General features: G+C 44.2%; 1 pseudogene; it reads left to right on the forward strand.

The window, feature by feature from the left end:
* Positions 1-7,020: 7,020 nt before the first annotated feature.
* Positions 7,021-7,183, forward strand: LOC126933320 (uncharacterized; annotated as a pseudogene).
* Positions 7,184-7,410: the final 227 nt, after the last annotated feature.

Raw genomic sequence — 7,410 nt, forward strand, 5'->3', positions numbered from 1 at the left:
CATGTCCAATGTGCTGCTGTGACCAGAAAAGGTAGTCACATGATGGGAGCTGTCAATCAAAGGCAGCACTGAAATTAGAGAACTAACACTGTTCCATCTGTCACAACAAGGATAGTAGAGAGACAGCTTCGGTGTCCCGGTCCCTCACCCATCCCTAGTCCAGGCTCCATTGTAAGAGGGATATTGACACCTGGCCTGTGACGCCCATCTGCCCAGGCTGGGATGTTCTCACCTCTTTGTTTGCATCTTCACAGCCTGCATGCGTGCCTCATACACAGTAGGTGCTCAATCCACCTTTGCTAACATCACTGATGATAGTGGACGGGAGAGAGCTGCACAAGGAATGGGGCCTCAGCAAGAAGAGCGAAACTGAAGACAAAACCTGCACTTTTGCCTGGGGCAGCCCCACAAGCCTTCAATCTCTGATTCTCTTTTCTTTAAAATCTATTACAAAGTGTTCAACTGCTTCAGCAGCTCTCATGATTTTCCAAATTCTTTAACAGGAATGTTAGTAAGTGTGCCAGCAATTTACTTTCTTGCATTGACTCCATGTCCTCAATACCATTATTACTGCTGAAACTGCCAAGGCTCTTTGGCTCTGAGCTCTAATGGACATTGGGCAACTGAGCCTTGGAAGATCAGCAAAAACGGTTTCTGGAGCACAACTGGGCACCAGCATCTAGATCTCTCCATGCCCCGACCCCTACATTCTGCTTCTAACAGCTGCGTGTCCCTACCAGCTGCCTTCTTGTGAATTCCATTCACCATCAAGCAAGTGAACTACCCAAGACGAACTTTTACCCTGGTGAGGTCTCTGTGAAGTGACAGCCAGGCTAAGGTGACCAAGAGATGGAGAAGTCAAGAAGATCAAAGGCCTGTAGAGCCTCACGCCCAGCCCTGCCTCCTCTGTGACAGTCAAGAATGTGCCCAGAATTCTGCTTCTGGTTACAGGCACATGCCTGACAGCCTGTCCCTACCTCTGCAAAGAAGGGAGTGTGAATGAGGGGGCCTCTGCCCTGGGCCGATGCACAGGCCCCCATTCCTTTATGCTGCTCATGGTTGACTGTCTTTGGGGTGCTCCTGGATTCTGAGTCCAGCTGCCAGCTGGACCACTCCATGTTTTTCTATTACCTCCTCCTTGATCTCAGATTCTGAGCTCAGCCCCTTGGACTTGCAGAGCTTTACACATCCTCCTCTAAGTTTGTGGGCTTTCCTTCGGCAACCCTCCTTGCTCAGCCCATCAGTCTTCCCCCTTATCAGCTAGCTGCCCAAGTCCAAGCCCAGTACATGACGTAATCCATCCCTGTTCAACTTATTGGCCAATGACCATGATACAGAGGGCTGCCACCTCTCTCCTCACCCACACGTACCCATGTCTCACTATCAGTCATATTGTAGGGGATAAAGAGGAAAGAACAAATATGTGGTCATTCACCTTAAACTGCTAATGAAATAGACACACCTTGAAAAACATAGCAAGATACAGCCAAGTATACAAATTGATACGTAGTCAGCTCCATGGCATGGAAAATAGCTCTCCTGGTGTCGATCTCCGTCCACTCATCTTTTGACCCAACCCAGGAAAGTTGACTCAGTTGCAGGGTCATTCAGTGAGATTCTTTCCCTGTGACACTTACGACAGATGCAGACATGGCCTATGACATCTGGGCATTTGGGGCCTAAAATAGAAAGGTAAATAAAGTCCAGAGGGATAAAAACCATTAGCTCAAGGCCAAGTAGCCAGTGTGGTTTGACACCACTGGTGATCAGCAGGTGTGTGGGGTGAAAAACAATGGGAACCAGTCTCTAAGCTGTCAGCAAAAGAGGCCATGGGGGTTTCCTGGGCAACCCGACATGGGTGAATGAAGTCGTGAGTTCTTCTTTGCCACAGACTCTGTGGGCTCTTTGAGTGCTCCTTAGAGTCCCAGGAGTCCAGTGTTTCTTGCCTACAGCAGCAACCTTCGTAGCAATCTCTGGAGTGACTCCCCTCTCTCTCTGCTTCCTCCCTCCTGCTTCCTGGGGTCACTTTCCCATAGACAAGCTCCAGTCACATCCTTGTCTCAGGTTCTGCATTCTAGAAAGCCCACACTAAGACAAATGCCTACGTTATAGGGCAGTTGTAAGAACTCATGGAGATAAATCATGTAAAGCTCTTGGAAAAGAAAATCAGTACCCAAGTGACCAAGAAACAAAAGTAGCCTTGCACCCATCCACTGGTCTGATGCTCACAGCTGGCCCCTGGGTTGTTAGAAGCTCCTCTGACACAACTGGGCCACACTGTTCTCCTGTTGGACATAAAGGACCTCACAGAACACCAACATCAGACAAGGTCACCTGATGCCGTGATACAGTGGGACAAAAGCAAGGGCACTGTGTGTTAGGCCGTTCTTACGTTGCTATAAAGGAATACCTGAGACTGGGTAATTTATCAAGAAAAGAGGCTTTATATTGGCTCACAGTTCCACAGGCTGTACAGGAAGTGTGCTGTTGGCATCTGCTTCTGGCAAGGGCCTCAGGGAGCTTACAATCATGGTAAAAGGTGAAGAGGGTGCCAGTGCATCACTAGGAGAGTGCAAGCAAAAGGAGATGCCACACATTTTTAAACAACCAGATATCACATGTATTGAGAGTGAGAATCACTCATTATTGGGAGGCCAGCACCAAGACATTCATGAGGGATCCACCCCCGTGACCCAAACACCTCCCACCAGCCCAACCTCCAACATTTCAACATGAGATTTGGAGATTGGAGGGGACAAACACCCAAACAATATCACTGTGCAACCCACACATCCTCTCTTTCTCTCAGCTATGAGTGACTTCTGTTTTTTTACCAATTACATCTTTAGCTTCGCTTCAGTCTGTCCTTTCTATAGATAAGATTTATCAAGATTCCTCATCATAGAATTCCTCCATTTCCTGGTAACATTCAAGTCACAGCAAAGTCCCAAATCCTTGACCCTCCCTTGAATTACTCAATCAAAACCTCCATCCTGTTGTGGGTTCTTTCTCACCCTCCCCCTGAGAGTCCCTGCTGGTGGAGATGTGCTGGACAGCACAGAGAGGAGTCTCCAGGAGGAAGCCAGGCTGGGAGACAGGGCTCTCTCATCCCAGACCAGTAGTTAAGCACCTGCTCAGCTTTTTACCAAGCATACATCAGCCACCTACTGTGTGTAGGATGCTGAGCAGCTTAGGGTTAATGCTGAGGTGCAGACAAACCAATCCAAAGGCACGATGCCCACTTGGATGGTTTTATGATCTAATCAGGGAAGAAAACATACACTTACGGGAAACAGCTCAGGTCAGTTTGAGCTCCTGGCCTGAGCCGTTGGCTGCTGCTCTTCTATCTTTTCACTAGGCCCTGCGAAGCCACAGAGTGTTTGCACCTCTATCAAACTTAATGAAATATTTAAATTTACTTTTGTCTTGTTAAAAAAAAAAAAAAAAGGCCCTACATACTGCTAATAAATATGTGTAAGAATCTCTTCTGGAAATATATTCTGGGTAATTTATGTGGTATAAAACACCTCTGATCATCAAGTTTAACATCATCAGTGATGTCATGTCGATAGTTTATACCTTGATGCAATGTGTCAAGAATGGCATTTCACTTCTGTAGTCTTCCTCTCAAAAACCCATAACGCAAGTCAAACCATAAAGGAAGCACAAACTATAAACAAGCCCAAATTGAGGCACATTTTAGAAAATACATTGTCAATACTCCTAAAAAATGTCAAGGTCATGAAAAAGAAGGGAAGTCGGGGAAATGCAATAGCCAAGAAGAGTCTAAGGAGACATGATGACTAAATGTTACGCAGTATCCCAAATGGGATCCTGGGACAGAAAAAGCACATTAAGTTAAAAGTAATGAAACTGGAATTAAATGAGAGCTTAGTTAATAATAATGTATTGTATTGGATCATTAATTATGATGAATCTACCAAAGTAATGTAAAATGCTAACAATAGAGGAAACTTGGTGTTGTGTATACAGAAAACAGGAACTCTCTATCCTATCTTTGCAACTTTCCTGTAAATCTAAAGCTATAATAGAATTAAAAGTTTATTTGGCTCACACCTATAATCCAAGCACTTTGGGAGGCCGAGGCAGGCGGATCACTTGAGGCCAGGAGTTTGAGAACAGTCTGGGCAACATGATGAAACCCTGTCTCTACAAAAAAATACAAAAATTAACCAGGTGTGGTGGTGCATGACTGTAGTCCCAGCTACCTGGGAGGCTGAGGCAGGAGGATCACTTGAGCCCAGGAGGCAGAGGTTATAGCGAGCCAAGATCACACCACTGCATTCCAGCATGGGTGACAGAGTGAGACCCAGGCTCAAAAAGAAAAAAAGTTTATTATAATAAAATAGACAAGCTAGCAAACCTTTGAGTAGTGTGTGTCCTATGTGCTATTTCCCTGAAGGTAAATTCTGACCAGCTTAGTCCTTCCTACTATGTGTATAGCCATATAGCATTGGAGTGTGTGTGCACTACAGGTGAATGTGTGCGTGCATATGTGTGTTTAAAGGGCCAGGTACTGTACTTTGATTTGTTTTTAAGTCAGCCAAGCTATAGTGATGGTTTTATGGGTATATACATATATCAAAATGTATCAAATTATACACCTTAAACTTACATAGTTTATTGTTTGTTTATTACATCTCAGTAAAGCTAAAAAAAAGAAACACTCCAAATTTTGATGCCAGAACAAGTACACAGGAGGGCCCAAACTCAATTACTTATTAAAAGACTTTGACCTCAGACTTTTTATGTAAAGGAAAGCAAAACAAAAACCTTAAAAACTGTATCAGTCAGCTAGGGCTGCTTTAACAAAATATCACAGAATGAGTGAATTGAACAACAGAAATTAATTTTCTCATAGTTCTGGAGGCTGGAAGTCTATTATCAAGGTGCCCGCAAATTCGTTTCCTGGTGAGCCTGCCCTTCCTGTCTTGTAGTCAGCCACCTTCTCTCTGTGTCCTCATGTGGCCTTTCATCTGTGTACACATGGAGGAAAGAGAGATCCCTGACTTCTCTTCTTCCAATAAGGAGACCAGACCTATTGGAGTAGGGCTCCATGTTCATGACCTCATTTAGCCTTAATTGCCTCCTTAAATGTCCTAGCTCCAAAAATAGCCACATTGGCGATTAGGGCTTCAACATAGGACTTTGAGGAAGACCCAATTCAGTCCATAACATCCACTCTCTGGAGCCCCCAATCCATGTCCTCCTCACATGCAAAATACATTCACCCCATGTCAACAGCCCCAGCAGTCTTAACCCATTCCAGCCGCAGCTCTGAATTCCAATATCTCATCTAAATATTACCTAAATCAGGTATGGGTGAGACTTGAGGTATGATCCATCTTGAGGCAAAATTTCTCTCTAGTTTCGAACCTGAGAAACTAGGCAAGTTATGTGTTTCCAAAATACAGTGGCAGGACAAGCACAGAATAGACACCCCCTTCCAAAAGGGAGAATATGGGAAGGAGAAAGGAGTGACAGGTTCCCAAGGAAATCCAAAGCCTAGCAAGTCAAATTCCTCGAGATCATAAAGCTCAAGAATAAATCCCTTTGATTGGAAGCTCTGCTTTCTGACCCACTGAGGCAGCAGCATCACTGCCATGTTGCCCCCTCAACTCTTTATAGAGGTCCTGCCCTTGAGGCTCTGGGTGCATGCAGCCTGGCCTATAGAAACCAAGAAGGGGCCCCACTCTGTGAAATCAAGGAGAAAACAGCCTTGCCTCCTCAGCCTGTGGTGGGAGTGGCAGACCTGATGATCTCTGAATCAACTTCAGGGTCATTCTGCTCTTTTCTTGAAGGATAAAGACAAATAGCTCTATTGTGCCATACTGTAGAATCCCAGAAGTCTGAAAGTCTTCCTTTGTTTTGTCCCATCTCCCTTCTCCTTGGTCCAAACTGGCAGTGTCTCCTCTTGTATATGCCTATCTCTATTCCTGGTTTCTGCTGAGATGGCTGATTGACTCCATGGGTAATCTCCTGATGGACTGATTGTCAAGCCACACCCTTGGTGTTCACTCTGGAACATGCTTTCTCATTTTTTTGCAATATGGATAGGCTGAGAATTTTCCAAATCTTCAAGTTCTAGTTGCTTTTTACTTAACAATTTCTTTAATTAATTTCTCTCCTCTTATACGTTATTATAAATAATAAGGAGAATCCAGAATGCACCTTCAACACTTTGTTTATAAACCTCCTTAGCTAAATACTCAGTGTTGTCACTCATAAGCGGTACCTTCCACAAAAACTACAATACAATTCAGCTAAGATTTTTTGCCACTTTATAACAAAGATGGCCTTTCATCCAGTTTCCAATAGTGTGTTCCTTCTTTGCCTCTGAGAACTCACTAGAATCACCATTAACATTCATATTTCTACCAATAGTTCCTTCAAGGCAATCTAGGCTTTTTCTAGCAGGCACCTCAAATCTCTTCCAATTTCTGCTCATCACCCATCACCCAGTTCCAAAGCCAATCCACATGTTTAGGTACTTGTTACAGAAGCATCTCATTCTTTGGTACTAAAATCTGTATTAGTCAGGGTTCTCCAGAAAAATAGAACCCATCACAATCAGGGTAGGGGGTGATTTATTAAAAAGTCTTAGCATCACTTCTTGGCCTTTTGCCTAGGAGTAAGTGTAGAATCTATTGCATTGATCTGTTCTCAAGCTGCTAATAAAGACGTACCTGAGAGTGGGTAATATATAAAGGAAAGAGGTTTAATTGACTCACAGTTCCACATGGCTGTGGAGGCCTCACAATCGTGGTGGAAGGCAAAGGAGGAGAAAAATCACATTTTACATGGTGGCAGGCAAGCGAGATTGTGTAGGAACTCCCCTTTATAAAACCATAAAATCCCATGAAACTTACTCGCTATCACAAGAACAACATGGGAAAGACCTGCCCCCATGATTCAATTACCTCCCACTGGCTCCCTCTCACAACACGTGGGAATTATAGAAGCTACAATTCAAGATGAGATTTGGGTGCAGACACAGCCAAACCATATCATTATTCTTATCAGTTTAGTATCTGGTGTGTCCTCTATTTGAGCACAATAAATTAAATAAATTTTTGGAGAAGGGAGATAGAATGGGAACTTGTTCCATCCACTCCATGCATTAACCTGGTATTGCAGTACCTCCAGGAATGGTGCAACTTCCTCCTGCCCCACAGGATTAAAAAAAAGAATTAGCCCACAGAACTGTAGAAGCTAGAAAGTTCCAAGATCTGCAGGGTGAGTCAAGAAGCTAGAGACCCAGAAGGGCTGATGATGTAGGTCCAGCCTGAGTTCAAGGACCTGAGAACCAGGAGAGCTGATGGCCAGCAAGGCTCAAAATTCAAGAAGAGCCAATGTTTCAGTTTGAATCTGAAGACAGGAAAAATTCCC

Source organism: Macaca thibetana, chromosome 12 (genome assembly GCF_024542745.1).
Source record: "Macaca thibetana thibetana isolate TM-01 chromosome 12, ASM2454274v1, whole genome shotgun sequence".
Classification (NCBI taxonomy): domain Eukaryota; kingdom Metazoa; phylum Chordata; class Mammalia; order Primates; family Cercopithecidae; genus Macaca; species Macaca thibetana.